Here is a 19,797-nt window from a genome sequence, read left to right as displayed (position 1 = left end):
TTTTTTCAACATTTTAATATTTGAAATGAAAACACAGAAATGTAGTTCTTTTGAGTTAAATTAATTATGTACAGAAAACAAGTATTGTAAATATACCAAGTATTTAACTCTAGTGCGTACATAAACAATGAGTGATGTCTTATATGATTATAACGTAAACAATATGACGAACAATATTACATAGTAGATGGTATAATGGAAAGGTTGAAAAATATTTTCGCTTTCTGTAAATAATTAAAAAGAACGCGATTAAAAATACAAAATGTTCATATTGAACGCTAGTCTAGATTTTAGAATCGAAAAAGTTAGGAACTAATATTCTTTAGCGTATAAGATTTTAAATAATAAGGTGGAACAATAATTACTTAAAAATTGGTAAAGATAATATATGAAACTAAATTTTCATGAAATATTCGTCGGTTAACAGTTATCAATATTTATCAATAGTTTTAAATAATTATTTAAAAAAAATCGAATAACATATTTGAAATAAAAAATCATTTTTCACTGAATCGTATTCCACAGTTTTGGTTCAGTTTATAGTTAATGAAATAAAGCCAAAGTTAAAGTATAGTTTTAAATACAATATTTAAATCTTAACTTTAAACTATACACTATAATTAAACGTGAGTAATCATAGAATTATAGATCATATTATTTAGGATAACCTGACTAATCATACAAATATATAGATTACATCCATCCAATACGAAATATTGACCTTCGATTTGAAAAAATAATATTTATTTTTAAAACATGTCGATTTGTTTTTATTTAACTATGAATATTTTTTTTTGTAGAAAAAAACCACGAAATCGGTGAGCTACATGTCCATTATGTTTGGATGACAACAGGCACATACGTAGATTTTCGTATTTTCAAACGTATTTTATAAAAAAAATAAGATCATTCACATTGTACTGTTACGGGTCTGATATGTCTGCCCGACAATCGAATGTCCGACACTTCAATTTACCGACACTACGTTTGCCCGAGGCCTGACCATATATTTTACATATTTTTACTGTACGTAATACTGATATACAATATTTTATTACAATTTAAATATTTTATAATTATTATTATTATTATTATTTATTAATATACAATAATTAAAAAAAAAAAAATACTAAATCAGACGAATATTTTATCATGGATATTATCGTTCTATGTGAAAAGGTACTAAGTATTAAGTATAGTATAGTAGTATAGTATAGTATAGGGGTCGGCAACCCGCGGCCCACGGGCCGCATGTGATCCACGAAGCAAATTTTTATGGCTCGCACAAAGGTGGTTAATTTTTGTGTTTTATTTTTGTTCAATAAATTTTTCAAACAATTTTCAAACTATTGAATTCTTTTTTATTTATAAATAAAATTGTTATTATTATCTGATCGGACTCGAAGATAATGATGGCTGCACTACTCAGTCATAGGATAAATTAAATATGCTTATATATATTTAAAAATTAAAATTTTAAATATATTTAATCTATGTATTTAATACATATGTATCTAATATATTTAATCTATGGTCATAGTTACTTTGCGTTTGAGCAATTAGTATTACGCCCGTACGTGTAACTGTTTGCGTTTGCAATAGTTTCATTTTACAAGTAAATCCAAACATTATGGTGACTAAAAAAAAAAAAAAAAATTGTGATAAACATCGTTTTTTAATAATTCTTGTGTTGATTTATACTTTTTTGTCAAAAACAAAGGTAAACCATTCTGTTTAATTTGTCAAAAAATTAAATTTTTTCTTAAAAGCCATTTTTTCCTGTAATATTCGTATTTTTTACACTCATATTTTTATGTAAAATAATCTAATATAATAGCAATACAATTATTAGTATATATCATATGTAAAAATTTTTTTTTAATGTGGCCCTTGACAAACATTTGAAAAAAAAATATGGCCCACGTGGTTCAAAAGGTTGCCGACCTCAGTTATAGTATATTATATTATTAAGTTCTCAATCGTGATACCAAAATTAACGTTCTCAGTCGTATTTTACCGCTATTCGCGATAGATTCATAAGAATCGCTCATAACATTAAATTGTAAGTAGTATAATGTTTGTGTTATTATTAATTTTTGACACAATTATTAATTGCATTATTTTTAAGATTTAACATTAATTTGTAAATAACATAATAGGTATAATATAATATTTTATTGAAATTTTTAATAATTTTTGACACATATTTATTTATAATATAATTTGAGGTTGTCGGGCAAACATAGTGTCGAGCAAATCTGGTATCGGACAAACGTAGTGTCGGGCAAATGTAATGTCGGGCAAGTGTAGTGTCGGGCAATTAAATTTTGGGCAAATGTAGTGATCCCGTACTGTTATACCGCAGCAGTCACATAGCACAGCAATATGAAACGTTCTATAGTTATTTGACCGCGTTTTGAAATCAATAGACTATATCGTCCAAACTTACCGCTTCAAGTCATTCACCCTTAAATTCCTATGACAGGATTGGAAATTTCCTATGACTTATGTTTTATGCGGTCTCAAATTTTTATGACCCTTTTTCTTTTTTTTATTAGTGTACAACTTTCATAATTTAAAATAAATATATACACAAAAAAAATCAGTGTAAAATGCCACGTTTTGTATTTTACCTAAGGGTCTTAAAATGTCTAAATCGGTCCCCGTTTATAACTCCATAGTACACTTATAGTCTAATTATTTATATAATATACAACTTTTAGTGGTTTCCATAATATTATAAAATCACAAAATCATTATTTACCATATAATACATGATAATCTTATTCTTATATTGTTCGGTAAATACCGTGTGTGCGGAAAGACCGATGTCGTTTCGGGAAAGAAATAATTATTGTCACGATTGTCCTATTGCGATCGTTTTGGAGCCGAATTAATGATGAATAGTAAATAAATTGATCATCGTGAACTATCGCGAATACGTACGTTGTGCGACAATGGAAAACGGACGAGTGACGAGCTTCCAAGGGTGTGCGCGGGCGCGGGCACAGCGCGTGGGGGGTGTTTTCGGGTACGAAGGGGGTATTTGGGCGGGTGAAAAGGAGGCGCCCCGAAACTCGGGTAGTAGGTGAAAACTCGCCCCTTGGGTACCCGGTGAATGTGGGTCACCCGCCGGAAGACGGTCCGTGGCGTCGGTGCCCGTACGTGGGCCCGGCGGGCGGAGCGTGCACGTGTGCGACGGCGCCCACGGTAGCCTCGCCGTAGGATCACGCCCACCGCGGGATGTGACGAAAAGTCGGCGATCCGAGGCGGCCGGCGACAGTGGCTGCCGACGCGCTGTTCAAACGGCACGTGGTCACCCGTAGACACGAACACACCCGCGTGACACAGCTCGAGTAGACGAACGCAAACCATTTGTACACACGTGCCCGAGTAAGCTCACTCACGTACTTAGACGTATGAATAGGTCCTACACGCATACTCGAGCTGATCCACGAACGCGCACGTGACTCGAAGAAGTGACGAAATCATCGACAGTTTAAACCTAAAACCAGGTGAGATAAACTCATTGTTATGTTGTTATATGATATCATAAGCGACGCGTTAGTTAGTCTTAGTTTGAGTACCATTATTTTTATTTATGTTTGTTAGTATTTTCCGGTGCCAATGCGCCTCCGTTTGCAGTCGAAACATGCGCGCTTGTGCTTTTAGGCGAGATCCTACTTGTACTCGTATATGTAGCATGTGGTGCTATCTCAATGGAAATATCTCCGTAGATATTTGTTTTTTTTTCAGTTTAGAACAGAAAGGGGTCAACACTATTAATATATTAAAATATTTACTTTCAATTATAATCCGGTTGAAGCAAATTACTTTTGAAGTATTTATATACGATTAAAAAAAGGGTCGTTCTATGCTACAATTTGTTACCTGTGTACATTTCAAAGGATTGAATTTGAAAATCGAATAATTGGTTTCATACGGTTATACAGCTAACACTAGTCAATAGGAAAGAGACTAAGTGTGTGTTCATTGTTTTTATTAGCTCATTTACTAACAATAAGACCAATTCGTTCATTCCAAATAAGATAACTTTTTTTATCGACGATAATAATATTACAATGGTCATTCATAACTTCAACATTATATTTAGTGATTTACATAGAACCGTTTGGAAACAAGAAAAATAACATTTATTCCAGATTCAATGTATATATGTTATGTATTTTATTCCACAGGATACAGGATAATAATATATCATATGAGAAAACTAGTTCGAAACATTAACTGTGCGCGAATATCGAATACCCGTATAAATATGTTACGCGCGCGTTACCGCAGGTCTTGCCGATGGCACTACATCATTGTTTATTGTTTTAAATTGCTTTTACGTGACTTGGTTGATGTAATTTTTAAATTTACGCGTACTAAAGTAATGGTTTCCAAACAAACTGAAATTAAAACAGTACCAATACGCGAGGGCGTGTGTGGAAATCAAAAATATTAAACGGATTTCCCGAATATTGCATGTAACTAGAATGAAATAATAATTCGTATAATGATTAGATTAATTATTCGTGGGGTGCCGAACACCCATTCGGATAAATATTAAATTTTGATCATGGGATCATACATTCCTATTATTAGATTGGAATGTAAAATATTTTAACCTCTACAATGTTTAATAAGTAAATTAATACTTGTAATTGCAATTAAAATAATACGTATAATCATCCGAATAGTGATATTTTCGTTTGTTCATGTAAGAAAGACAAAAATAAGAAATGACAAAATAATATTCAAATACGAGTTCATATGCTTGCGAAAATATGATACGATCCGTTACCGCCCAAGGGCGTATTACGGACCGCCTTTCTTTTCAATTAATATAGTTACTTTGGAATTTTATGAGACCAATATACTGGCGATAATTGAGCATAAAAATACAATTATAACAGGATTTCATTTAATTAATTATCAGATTCGAAAGATTAGTATTCATCGTGTTTGAAAAACTAAATTTCAAATCAAATGTTTGTCTACCCAAAAAATGAAAATACAATTGCATGTAATAGCATGTACAATAAAGCTTTTATAATATCATTCTAATAAGAATTATACATAGAGAAATTTATAATTAGGAATAATCCAAAAACCAACATATAATTATGTTTTATTATATTATACCAAACGTAGAACTATTAGTATTACATGACTATGTATTTTTTTTCGTTGTGAAATATAAGATTTAAACGAAATACATGATTTAATCACCTATGAATTGACACAACTTAATTTATGGTTCATTTGTCAAACAGCATTAATATAAAAACATTGAAATTCAATATAAAATGTATATTAATCATTCAATTTTTTCTGTTTGAAAAATAATAATGAATTCGCTCTTTTGAGAATTGATACGTTTTTAGACTTCCATTAATTAAAACTGAAGATATTTCAATTTTAATCTGAACGTTATCTTAAAAAAAGCAAGACCATCCAAGCATTAACAAATATTTAATACGATTATTTGTCATTAGTAAATTATATTTTCTTTTTATAAAATTTATGTTCAGAGATAAAATGTAAAAAATATACATATTATTCTACTACAGTAAAATATAATTATTTCTTATAAGCTTCCGCAATTAAGTCAAATCAAATGGTGAATAATCGTATTTTGTACTCTACTAACATGCTGAATATGAAATTATTATAGTAATGATTAATTTTATGATTATTTTGAATTATGAGTAATGATTTTATTATTTATATAGGTAAAATCCATTCGCCCGCAAGATATAAAACTATACAGAGGAAAATTCGATAGTAAAATAATACACATGATACTATTACAGATATTATAATGATACAAAACATTTTTTTAAATTCGTTTCAGATTATTAGTTTATGTTTGTATATCTTGTAACGTATTATGTTCATTGTTTTGAAATAAATTGAACTTATGACTGTGGTTTCTTGCTATCGAATTAATTTTAGTAGTATCAAGAGTATTTAAAAAATTTAACATCACGAGTATAAAGAGACTAATTATTGAATATAATATTTAAAGAGGTTTTTTTTTTTTTTATATAGATACTTACTTGAAAACATTTTAAATTATTTTATGGAAAGCGGACTTATAGCAATAGACAGTGAATACTAACAAAGTCAAATAAACTATTTCAAATTAATGGTTTTATTACATATATATTTATAAAACTTAAGAAATATTTTATTGTTTAAAAAAATATAAACATTTGTTGTTTAAAATTATCATTTGTTTTATACTAACACAAAAATGTATAGAGATATTATAATTAAAAATAGCAAGTGCCGAGAATTTTTTTTTTATGTGAATCAATTATTCGTGTGAAAGAGTACTTTTTTAATCAAATATCAGTTACTTTAGTATATTTTCTATGACAATTTTTTTAGACTGAAGCATATCGTATTACTCAACAAAAAAGTGAATAGCTCAAATATAAATTCATAAAAATATATTATGCTGAACAGCTAATGTAATTTAACTATATGATATAGTTCTTTAGATGTGAATATAAATAATAGGCATAAAATAATAAAATAAGAAGCACAGGTTTAAGCTGTAAATCGTGTAAAGGACAACAATGAATAACAAGCATATTTTTTTTAACGATTTAGGGAGTATTAGGAATAGTAACTGAATAAGTTTATAGACTATAATAGTTTGGACTATAAAATAATAATTAATTTTGTAATTTGTAATACAACTAAAAATAAGTTGTAAATTATTGTTAGAAACGAAGATTAAAATTGATTTGTTTTCTATTGAAATATTTGATTGAAGAATTTTTCTTGTTCCGTAAGGTATGATAATTTTGTTTTGTTATTGAAATAATGTTATCACAGATAACGTCATATCCAAATCAAATCCTAGATATTTAACAGGTAATATTTGCCGATATAAATCTAAAAATTGTTTAGTTCCGACTAAGTTAACTTATTCACTTATTGGATAAAAACAAAAATTTTCAAACTTATAATAACTAACAGTAATTTTCGGTGCCTATATTTAAACGAGTATTTCTGTTATTTATATTTTTACCAAGATGTAATTATAATCGTATGATTTCTTACGAATCTTAAAACATATTAATATTAGGTTATTTAAACGCGTCATACGTTACTATTAATCATTCTAGGTGCATGGTAATTAATTTTAAAATGAAGAAATATCGTTCTACCGTCTATAAAAGCTTGCTCGTCAAATGCATTCCTATCCCCGGGAGGGTTTTCAATTTTAACGTTTCCGACAACAGGAACCGTGCCCGTCTATTTGGATTATGTTGCGTTTTTTACTCGTCCAAGACATTGCTCTTTTCCCCGGATACGATTTAATCTACATCTGGAAATAGCGGTGTGCGCGTATGAGTAGGGAGGGGGGTAGGTTTTTGCCTGATGACGGGGAAAAAAAATAAAAGGCAATCCGTGTCAACAAATTACCGTCGCGTTAAATCGGTCAGGAAGAAAAAAGTCGTACACCGACGACGTCCCAGTGTAGCATGGTACATACAGATACGGCCGTGGCTGCTGCAGTGGCGAGGGGTAAGAATTTCCGTCTGCGATATTTTATATTTTTTATATTTTTTTATTCCATTTTCGCTTTCGACAACAACAACCCTTCCTCGGGAGGAAAAAAAATTCACAAGGTCTTCCGGCGGTTGAAAGGAACTAACTGACCGATCTCAGTCGCAGGTCGATTGTTATTGCTCCTGGATGTAAAATATTTTTCAGCAATACGAATTCTCTTTTGTGCTTAAAACTTAATAAACCATATGAACGCCGGGAAATGAGAAAATTGAAGTCGTCTTATGTCGTTTACTTGTGATTAGAATTGTACACGATTACACGACTATTACACGACGAATATTAGTCATGACATTTTTAAGAATACGTCATAAATCAACATTAATCGCACCAAACGGCTTATTTATAGCTTAGCTCCAAAAATATTTACCATATAATGTATATTTTGATGTAAAAGTGTCACTGTACTGTTCGTTTACGATGTGATAATGTTCGCGTTTTCAATTGGAAAATTACATTAAAATGTAATGGCAGTTGGTCGAATGACTTTTAGTTGGACGCTAACAATTTTATAAAGTTAATCTTTTGACGGTTTCTTTCGAAATTAAATTTTATGACATTTTCGCTGATTACTATACGTGTTATATGCATTTATCAAATTAATACATAGTCGTTGAAATACGTTAGGGCCGTATAAAAAAAGCAATTCAAAATTTGAAATTATTTTGAGCATCGAAATCGTTTCACATTAAGTTAACCGTTTTACTAACGTTACACATAATAGTATTTGTGTAACCAACCGTTGTCATTTAATTATTATTAAGAGACATAGAATAAATTAGTGAAAGGATGATTTTCAAAAAAAATAATAATAATAGTAAATTTAAGCGTATAGATCATTTTATATACCCTGCACTTCAAACACTTTACGTAATGTATTTCTTTTAAATTTTACAAACTGAACGATACAAAATTTATAAACGTTCCCATATAAGATCAAACGTACCTCCACCATAATAAACAATCCGTCTGAAGTATCTGAATTTTTCGTATGCAAACAATCGTAGCATTAAACATTATCTGTTCAATAACTGTGATTGACGAATACAATTATTGTAACCGTATTGTTGTACATCTTGTAGATGGTTTGAAATGCATCAAAAAAGGGTAACGGGCGGGATTCGTCAGTGCAATATTATTTTTTCACCCTCTATTTAAATAGCCCGATCGCATGTCTCCCGGGATTAGTCAATGATAACGAAGACGCGTAAGTCCAATATATACGTCTAGTAGTATAAATAAATATAACACATATATCTATACACCCGTACGTATATAGCGTGTTCCGGAGTATTAATGAAGGCGCTTTAATTGCTGATTTTTATCGGCAGGACAATCGCATAAACGGGTGAATCCAAACCCTTTCGCGTTTAATAAAACGCATCGGGCAGAGGGGGAGACGGGGAAAAATAAAATAAAGTCAACCCTTTTAAATGTGCAACTATTTCGGTCGTGGTTACACACACACACACTATTAATACACGGACGTTATAAAACACAACACACATACACACACAGCTGTCCATATTATTTGATACAACAGTGCCGAAGCTACGTATAACACAAACGTTTCCAGGCCATTTAACTCACGCGCGTGATATTCTAATTTTCACACGATACCCGTTATGTGGTTACACCGGTGCGATGCGACACCGGGTAAAAATTGAGCAGCTGGCAAAAGGCCGCACGGAGTTTTCGTAGGCACAACGATGCCACAGCCATTGCATCGTTCCCGAAAGTGTACCCAAAAGAGCAGGGTACGTGTGTGTAAACAATGCATTAAAGTTCCGATCCGTTGCGACCAAAACCTTGGTGTTCTGTTTAGACGAAACCGCGAGATTGAAGTTTTAGCGTCCCCAAAGGAGCGCGGGAGACCGTTTCTCGCGATCGTTTCACAATTATATGCGCTCGCATCGCTAACGGCATCGACGACTATCTCGAGATACTGCAACGGCCCAAATACAACGCGTATATATAACGCACAACGCGTATTCCGCGGGGCAACATGCGATAATTCAAAGTTGAGCATTATTCAACGCTGAATACTACCGATTACAATTAATTTAAGTTCGTGACCGTTTTTCGTTTTTTTTGTACAATAAATGCGTGTACCAAACTCATTTTATCATATAGTATACTCGCCGATTGAACCTCGTCCCAGAATATTCCAAATTTTCTGTTACGCATACGCGTATATTGGTGAACAAAAAATATCGTTTCGTGGTACTTAGAATTTTGGCTGTTAAAAAGGTTAAAAAGAAGAATCGGTTATAATTTTCGTACAATTTTACGGAAGCCCGTTAAATCTAAAGACCTACAAACCCAAATGTATAAAATTAAATTATATACATTTGGGACGGTTTTATTTTAACAGTATGGGTAACAAACCAAGAGCAACATAAAATAATATTTAGTTTAATATAATTTATATTATGATTTTCTGAAAGTCTTTTACGTTTTGAAATGTATTTATAATAATCATATTGGTTTTTTTAATCCAAACCACAAAACTTGTGTGTATTTTTTGTATTACGTATACACGCACCGTGGAAATTCCAAAGTGCATTATGAGTATGTTAATCATAGAGGAAAAAAAAAAAGAATTAAAAATCGTTGACTTATTAAATCGATATTAAACATATATAATATTTCATAACACTACGTTCAATTTCGACATCAAATATAATATTATGTGAAAGCGTAAAAAATCAACTCTATTGTTGTGCACGAACAAAATAGAAATAAATTAACCTTTACACTCGTATATAAAAGCCGGCGGTGCGTTGATGCCGATATGTGGATATGTGTACGTTTTTAAGGTTGATCATGTAGATTTAATCGTTGGCCCTGGCGTCGAATTAACGTGAAAACAATATAATATAATATCGCATATAACCTAATATATATATATATATATAGACAGATGAACTATTATTATCGAGTGTACAGAGCTTCCGAGTATCGAATATTTCAGCGCAAATCCACGAACGCGCATGAGGATTACAGATTAAAAGTCCAGAGTACCGATAATGAGTTGAAAACGCATCCCCTCGACGCCACTCGAACACATCACAGTAATAATAATAATAATATTAACAATATTTCAGGTACCAGGGAGAGATTTAACAGCAAAACGAATATCTGTAGGATTATTTCCATCCCATTCGACCGGCAACAGCTGCTGCGTTCCCGTATTGTAGCGCCGTCCGCGTACGCGTGCGCACGTACATTTAATATTATTGTTTACACACACGCGGTATAAAAACTAGAATTATTATTGTTCGACGGTGTACATTATTTCACGATAAACCCGTGTATCCGATATAAATGACCCGCTCCGGTCCCCGCTCGGTGATAAACCATGAAAACGAACAGTCGCCATGTAACGTACACACGTGTGCGCGATCTCGACGTGGTGCTCACGGCCGGCAGCTGCTGTTGATGCGACGGTGTACAGTGTACTTATGGCCCATGTTTTCGTGTGTATACGCATATGTATATGCGTGACAGTAAGCACATCGACGCACCGACGATAGTTCAATTCGTTTCGACAAAGGTTGTAATTTTACATTAGCCGCGGTCGGTGCATGATATTTCGACACCTGTAAACGGATTTTTAATTCGCAAATTATTTCGATACCGACGGCAATAGTATTTTTTGATCGTAAACATTTCGGTTGTAGCAATACGACAAGCTTGAATAATCGATATAAATATAGATGAGACAGGGGGTAGCTTGCCCCCTAAACTTACCCCAGTCGGCTAATCGGACTTTTTAAATATTATAGTCCCGTATTGGAATAATATGTTCGTATAGTTCGCATCACTGATATAAGATCACGTACGTTACCCCAGCTCCACCCGTAGAAAATTCGACGTTCTGGAAAAACTAGTACAGCAGGAATTCTGAAAATATGGCAGGAATTGGCAGGAATTGAGCACTAATTATTGGTGCAAAAAAAATTGCTAAATTAAAAATTGGGGGGGGGGGGGGGGTAATGTACGTTATAAGATCTGCAACCGCCAAGCATACTATTTTACCCGGTACGACAGTGATATTGTTATTTGATAGAAAAAAAGGTAAATATCCGTCTGTAACTTGGGAATAGCACTTATAATGAACCACAGTTGCAGTCATGTCGGCACGAAGTGTATGAGCGATTCCCTTCAATGGGAGTTGAATGCTGTAATATATTTTGTATGCTCGTAAACGTGTTCGGATACGAAAATCATGATTACAACGTCTTGTCTTAAAAACACGTTATACATAAAAAATGGTACTGACAACGGGTGTAACACAAACGTATATACTTTTCCCCCTGTGTTAAACATACAACGACTGATGCAACCTTGGGTTATTGTATACACGTTTTTCTCGTCGTCATCCCTTTCGTTCGACTTCACCGCAGTCAATTGGCCCCGTTGCTACACCGCGCGCACACCTATGCACATCACACGCATATACGCACGCGCTGTGTTACACGTACGCTTAATTTAATAATAATTTACACACGTGTGCACACATCGGAAACACGGGATAATGCGGCGGGAACGCAATACTCGTTCGAGCCGATTCAGCGGGTGCGAACCGGCGGCAGAAGGCATTGTGTGCGTGCACACAGCGATTGAACACATCGCGTTCAAGAGCAGCCGCGGTATGTTTGCAATTCGGACAGTTATAAATGCATGCGCGAAGGGCGGCACCCCAGAGAAGTCATGTGACCATTACTCGAACGGAGACGTTTTGATGATGTGACACGATGGTCCGATTTCCCCATACACGTACAAAAATCCCGTGTGTAGTCGCGCGAAACCGCGGGATATTTTATGAGACGCGTGCTAGATAATAGGTACTATCGGATACCGGCCGAGACGTTGTCGTGATGAATCGGGTTCGGACGACGATGTGAGCCGTGATTTTAAATATCGGTGTTGTTTTTACTTTCGAAACACAATCCTTACGTCTCGCGATGTCTTAGCAGTTTTTACTAGTATTCAGTATAATTTTTATAATAAATCGTACCCGTAGTGGAGACACTAAATCGATCACAAAACAGTTTTATCGCAGACTATCCTACGTTTTGACCTTCAATTTGTACTATTTAGGGCATTAGTACACCGGTACGATTAATAGTATTTTCAAAGGATATGTAATATATTTTAACAGTGGGAGAAAAAATAAATAGTTTTGCAAATCTCATCCAGCGAGACGTTTGTTGTCTACTTCATACGAAGAAAACAATTTCGATATTCGAGATCGAGTAAGGAACGTGAGAATAGAAGGTACAGTTATGCTATTTGGAAATAATTCGCTGTATACGCTTTGACTGAAGGTCCGTGTCCACCCGTACGATTCGAAATCGAAAAGAATCGATTTTTTTTCCCGAATCGACCATACACCAGCCATCTGCGGGAAAAACACTGTGGAATAGTACTTCAGGCGGCGGGCGTGACGGTTTGTGAAGATCGAAGAGTACGCGGCTGGTCAAACTGTGTGTTCGACACCACTCCCAAATGAAAGTACATACGACAATAAGTAATAGTTAAATTGCATTTGGTTCCGCCGGATTTCTTGTCAAGTCCATCCCGTTCAAATCGTAAACACCCGCGTGCACATATGTATAGTTCGCATTACGGAGACGCTACAATTTATCGAACACTCATATCCCGCACCACACCGTTTATTATATATATATATATATATGTGTGTGTGTGTATAAATTGTTAGAACATAGTGATCGGGTATACATGTGACCCCACCTCTGCGCGCGTATGAACTAGGGTGACTGAGTCGCGCGCAGTCACAGGTGCTGTAAACTACGGGGACGTACATTATTACCATCGCGACGTAACCCATCCACCCCCGACGACGACCCTTCGCGCACTATTCATTATATTGTTTCCCGATACATTATATAGCTGGATTGTAATTCAAATCTCGTACACCAGCCACGCACGCACACAAGCTAGTCCTCACTCAATATTAATATAACGGTGTATGTGTTCTATATATACTTTGAGCCCGATGTTGCGTGGAGGATATCGTATAAATACGCCATGCTATCTTGTTTGGACCGTTGGCTCGACCCGGGGGTGACATTTGTAGAACACGCATGTGACTGTACACATATAGTAATAATATACGCACACATAATAGGTACGTCATGTAACGCACATTTACTATCCGAAAACGTGGAATGAAAAATAAAATATATAAGTCGACGGGTGTGAAACTCTCCCTCTCTCTCTCGCTCTCTCTCTCTTTCTTTGCCTCCTTTCCGACCGATTCAACGCGCCGGGTGAAGTATTATATCGTCTTGACACGTCTGCGGTGATGTCATCGGATGTACCACTATTATTATTACTATTATTATAATACACCTGGTGTATAGCCATAATACATACACACTCAAGTGTGTTATAGTGTAAATATTATGTGTATTATAGTGTATACCGACCATGTATAAAATCTGCCCAGCCGGTATTGGTACCGATAAAAAACAACATTATACAGAAGGAACGTAGTTAAATCGTTTAGTTTTTCTCGCAATTCACGGTAAAGCCAACACGAGGATCCGGCGCTGCTGCAGCTATAAAATATTTATAAACATAACGTTATTATACTATGTTGCAGTTATGTGACGCGTGAAACAACTACGGGAGCGTTGCCATACTGCATATGTCCCATACATTACGTGGAATTTATAAGATTTGATTCGATTTTTTTATATTTAATTCTCGGAATTTGCGTTGACAGTATTGTAGCACTATACGGCATTGTGGATATTATTACTAGGATATTATTTCGAGAGCAAAATAAATGTGACACTTCCAGTGATTTTATAACGTTAAAAAATAAACGATAATGCATCTGACGCTAATTATACGGCTTTATCTCTTTGTTTACAGTGTGCTCTCTATCGTTATTTTTTTTATAATTTTCAATTTTCCAGCTAAATAACTGTAGAAAGGGTGAAATTGAACTTATCTGTGTACATATTTTAATTTAAAAATGAATACAAAAAAAAAAAACCTTTTTATTCAACCTATACAAATTCTATCCCGATAAAACCGTAGCGCAGGGCACGAGCGAGAGACAGTGAGAGAGAGTTCGATGGAATGGGGTGAATACGTGGAACTGGGTTGTATCTAATTTGAAAATGAAAACGTAGCGCATAATCCTTGGTGACCGATACGGGCGAGTTTAATTTGTATTTAGGCCCTCGATGGAGGGTGTTAATAGAGAGGTCGTTATCTGTTGTATGATCCTTTCCCCCTTCTATCCCTCTCTCTAGCTCTTTCCTTTCCGTGTTCTCCGTCCGGACCGCCACTCCATCCCGTTTTGTTGACAATGGCCCGGACTTCTCGCGCTGTAACTGTTAGATAACGCAGGGAATGGAAAAGCCAGACTGCGCTAATTACACCACCGCTACCCTGTCGCTTGGTCCCGGCTTCGGACCGTATCCCGATATCCTCGGCCGTTTAGTGGCGGATGGCGGTGGTGACGATTCTATCCTTTTTCTCTTTCTCTATCCTCTCTGCTCTATAGCTCTTATTATCTTTTGCTCTTTCTTGTGCCAATGCTCCGCTACTTTGGATCCGATTGTATAACTATATTATTACGATCGAGACCACACCGCATTCCTGGCTATCATTAAATCGCTTCGCTAACTTTAGAAGTTTAGATTGGATCGGAGATTGTGAGTAAGAACGCGTTTATGACATTAAAATCCGAGTGTGCCGAGATAAGTTCATAGTTCGCAAGCGTCTTTCGTTTACAACAAATGTGCACGCGGTACATTATATACGTATTTAACAATACTATATGATATGTCTTGGAATACGACCGGGATTATTATTTTACACTAATAGTTAAACACTAACTAATGGTTTTGCACATTATTTGGATATGATTTATTTTAATTTAAGGAAAACGTCTACAACTTAAATTAGTATTATTTTACCACAAGCTTCTTGCTAATATTTCTGGTCATCAGTTTAGTAAGACAATTTTAAAAGTTTGTTATAAAAAAATAAAAATTCTTCGCAGTTATAACTACAATGAAATATGAATAATTTTCTCAGCTGTTTTTGTTATCCTAAATAATTCTTATATTATTTTATAATTATGACTAATTTTCTTAAATTTTTTTACTAAAAGATTCCTTATAATTTCGTAAAATTCTCCAATCAAAAATATATGAAAAAAATCAATAGTTATAATAAATAAAAATTAATTTTAATATTAATATATCTAATAAATATAATGTAGAAAACATTTTTGAGAAAAAAAATAAATGTAATAAGATGTTATTAATATTGGTTTTTATATTATTTCATAAAATGGTACATAGGTTAATTAATATGCATATGTATATATACGTATATTTAGAATATTGTGCTAAAGTTTATTTCGAATCTTTCAAGTTTAAATAGGAGACTTTATAAAATTGTATTACTCGTATTACTAGTTTTAACCAATTCCGATAATAATATATGTTTGCTAATTCTATAATTACTGCAGGTCTCATATTAGTCTTCAAAATATCATAATGCGTTGGCGTAATAAACTTAAGACTCTAATGAATATACATATAAATGTTAAACGCGAATGATGCTGCTTATGGGAAAGTGCAGGTCATGCCCAGGGAATTATAAAATTTAGTTTATCGGCAAGTTTGCGGCCGTCAGGTTCGAATTCCCACAAAGTGAAGGACCCTCCACATCTTAAAGTCTTATGGTATTATTATAGAGGACAGTGAACGAGGCACTTCAATTAAGGACGTCTCGCACCCTCTTGAACTTACCTAGGGCTAGAGGTTCATGGCGAAGGGAGAGTAATATACATTGACTAAATACTGTCTTGGGAAGCTCAGCGTGAGAATAGTGTGAAGTTTTCTTCGAGTCTAGGGATTATTCAAAGTACAGAGTCGTGTCTGGCCATCCAACTTCTTGGCAAGTTTTATCCCGTTCTCTCCGTCATCATAATATCCTTAACTCCGTATAGTATAATAAGCTGCTCATATAACTTCTATACGCCTAATAGCAATTGTTTTTCGTCGGACAACTAATGTATTGCACGTAAATGTGTTTGAAAATATCAGCGAAATGAATATTATATAGATTTAGTGGTTTTCACAAAACGTTTATTTTTAAATTAATGCGCATCTTCAAATTGTATACAATTTGCATACACCTAATTGATTAAAGCGTATTTTTTATCATCGAAGGGGGAAGGAGGAAATAATAAACAATTTGTGTGGTTTTTTCAACTAATATACTTTTATCAAACCGGTTAAAGTCTCCCAGTCGTGTGACATTATCCAACTGCTCTCGTAAGTGTTTGTGGGTTTGCAAATAAATTGGCGTTGCCACAAATCCCACAAATTCTAACCACGGCGGGCAATCCAAACTTATCCCGTGTACTCCGTGGCGTTGTCAGTTCGTTGTTTCACATGTTATAGTTTAATATTTTAGTTTCTGAATGTATTTCATCGTTTACTCCAAGGGTTCTCAACATTTTAAAGTACATGTCCTCTTTTATACTATTACATTATATGTTGTCCTTACCATAATAAGATTGAACTATGTTTAATATATATACATTTATATATTTTAATATATGTATCATTCCTTTTATGTTAGTTATTTGATAAATATGATAATATAAAAATAAATGAAGTTTTTTAAATTTTTAACGAGTTTTAACTGTTGGAAAAAAATATCATTATGATTTAATATTGTTAAAACAAATAATATTAAATTTTAAATGAATTATTAAGTAAATACTTAATGAGAGAGTTGGCACTGCTTAGTTCCAATTAATTGTGTATCACTAATTAATGTCTCGATTAAATATAAAAATAATCAAAGTTACGGTTTTATGTTTTGCTGCTTGTTCACGCCTCCCCTGAAATTTTATAACGTCTCCTTAGGGGAGCAAATCCCAGATTGAGAACCGCTATTTTACTCTTTAAATTGTTACACAATACGTTAAAGCTGGTGTATAATTATTATATTATTAACAACATAATAATAGTTTCGGCCCGCACTTGATGCACACCAACCACTTTTTAATTTATTAAAACATATATAATATATTCATACGTGAGGAAACGAAATATTTTTAAGGTACATAAAATCTGCAGAACTTCTAGTTATAATTATTAAAATATATCGACGTCAATAGATTAATTAGTATGTGAGTGATCATGATGAATTCATAAACTACAATACTTTTTATATCGTATAAGATGAATATATCTGTTGAATTTAAATTCGCTGTGTCTTCAACATTATTAACTTACGTGATTGTATATAAATATCATAATGTATTATTATTCGGACTGATTAAAAAAAAAAAAAAAAAAAAAATGAAAACTATGCTTTTACCGGTGTAAGGAAAACGTATGCAAAATACTTTAATTATAATTGTTCACTCGAAAACCTGCCGTATAACTTATAAGCTAAATGATTATTATTTCTGAAATTTTTTTTGCTGAAGGTAAACAAAAAAAAAAAAAAAATCAAAAAAAGATATAAAATATTTAAGCTAACTATCCGGAAAATGTTTTCATTTTAAACCATTTACCGTCGGGACATGCCAATGTTTTTCCCCACCACCGTTCGTTGTTTGCCAGGCCGTGGATCCACATGATATGTGGGTATTAAAGGGACGCCGGGGGTTTTGCCCAAGGATGAGTAATTAAGCAGTACGCTCGGGGGTGGCATAACGAGAGGATAGGCACACTCGGTTGCCATACGAGAGAAAGGGTTATGGTTTGGACAAAAGAGGAGGAGTGTCGGAGAAAAAAAAAAACATATAACAATATTAAAAGCTTCAATTACGCATTGTGGGGAAAAAAACCTTTTGGGTTGAAAACCTCGTGCCTTGAATATGAATCTTTCCGTGCTTGATTTATTCCAGCTAGGTGTAATGTCATTCAAGATACAGTTTTATGTAAATCCTGGTTAAACGGGAAAAAAATTAAAATAATACCAAAACTAAATAATACGCTCTACGTAGTTTACCCTGTTTTTATCCCTCCGTTACATTTATGTTTAAATTTTTTGTACTACCGATTGTTGTTTAAAGTATATAGGGTTTAGTTCTAGAGTGCCACTAGCCGTTCTCAGTTTTGGGGATTAAATATCAACGAAACCTCGTGCGGATTATAAAAAAAAGTACACATTATTTTTTTTATTTTTTTTTTTACTTTAAAAATATGAAGGTTACTCTTGCGGGCCAAAAAAAAAAAAAATGTTATTATTGTTCGTACGCTTTGTTATTTCTTCCATTGGATAATAAATATTTTTTATATTTTATTTTATTATCCCGAAAAGTTAGTTACAAAACACCATAACTCGCGCGTACGTCGGTGATATGATATTATTTTAAACTACGTAATAAAATGTTTAAATGTTTTCCCTGTAATATACGCCATACGTGCGTTTAAAAAACAAACGTTACAAAGAATGTGTACACGCAATAAATTAAAAGACTAATTTTATTTATACTTCAGGGTTTAAACGGTGTTTTCGTTCTCTAATTTGTAATCCAATCGTGGGTTTTTTTTTCACAGATACGAGTAAATAATAGAGGCCTCACCGGCAATTTTGCTCGCAGTTTCGCTGCAGCGACTCGTATTCTTATCGCCCGAAAAACATTTTCTCGGTGCGCTTCTGTACTAACACGGTTACGACAACGATACTGACAACGTCGCGTTTAATATTCGTCATTGTTCCGTGCAAACATTAACGACGAACGTTTTTCCCCTCGACCGAAATGAACAATCTCGTCGTTGCGATTCGCGCACGTTTATACACGCGCACACATTTATATATATATACGTACACACGGATCAATCTCAATCCCAGAATCTTAATTTACGGGCGCGTCGAGGAGTCGTAACTGCCATTGTGCGCGCGCGGTCGGTTCGCAGCGTTTCGCGCGTTCGCTGTTCTCGGGCGCGCGTTAAGTCCCTGAGCATTCATCACGAGCCACCGCCGCCGTAACCGCGATAATCGTTCCTATGAATAAATTAAAACGTCCCGGCCGCGTATTATATTGTCCGCGCGCGGTAACAATAAGTGTCCGGGGAAAGACGTGCGCGGGTGCGCGATTCCGCGGGGTAAACCGAGATAGACGTTCTGCGCGTACGACCCAATCGTTTCCTGCGCGCGCGTTCATATAAATATATATATATA

General features: G+C 34.1%; 1 protein-coding gene across 3 annotated transcripts in view; it reads left to right on the top strand.

Moving 5' to 3' along the window:
* Positions 1-3,247: 3,247 nt before the first annotated feature.
* The window catches only part of LOC112684313 (LIM domain transcription factor LMO4.1-like), a 62,083-nt gene continuing 45,533 nt past the window's right edge, over positions 3,248-19,797 (top strand). Inside the window, exon 1 of one of the 3 annotated variants that reach the window (XM_025555760.1) lies at positions 3,248-3,515. The gene's annotated coding sequence lies outside the window, so the exon portion shown is untranslated. The remainder of the gene's footprint in view (positions 3,516-19,797) is intronic. The other 2 variants (XM_025555759.1, XM_025555762.1) reach the window with 2 other exon arrangements.

Source organism: Sipha flava, unplaced genomic scaffold (assembly GCF_003268045.1).
Source record: "Sipha flava isolate LNK unplaced genomic scaffold, YSA_version1 248_pilon_pilon, whole genome shotgun sequence".
Taxonomy (NCBI): domain Eukaryota; kingdom Metazoa; phylum Arthropoda; class Insecta; order Hemiptera; family Aphididae; genus Sipha; species Sipha flava.
The sequence above is the reverse complement of the archived record's forward strand: the minus strand, read 5'-3'. Positions and strand labels throughout refer to the sequence as shown.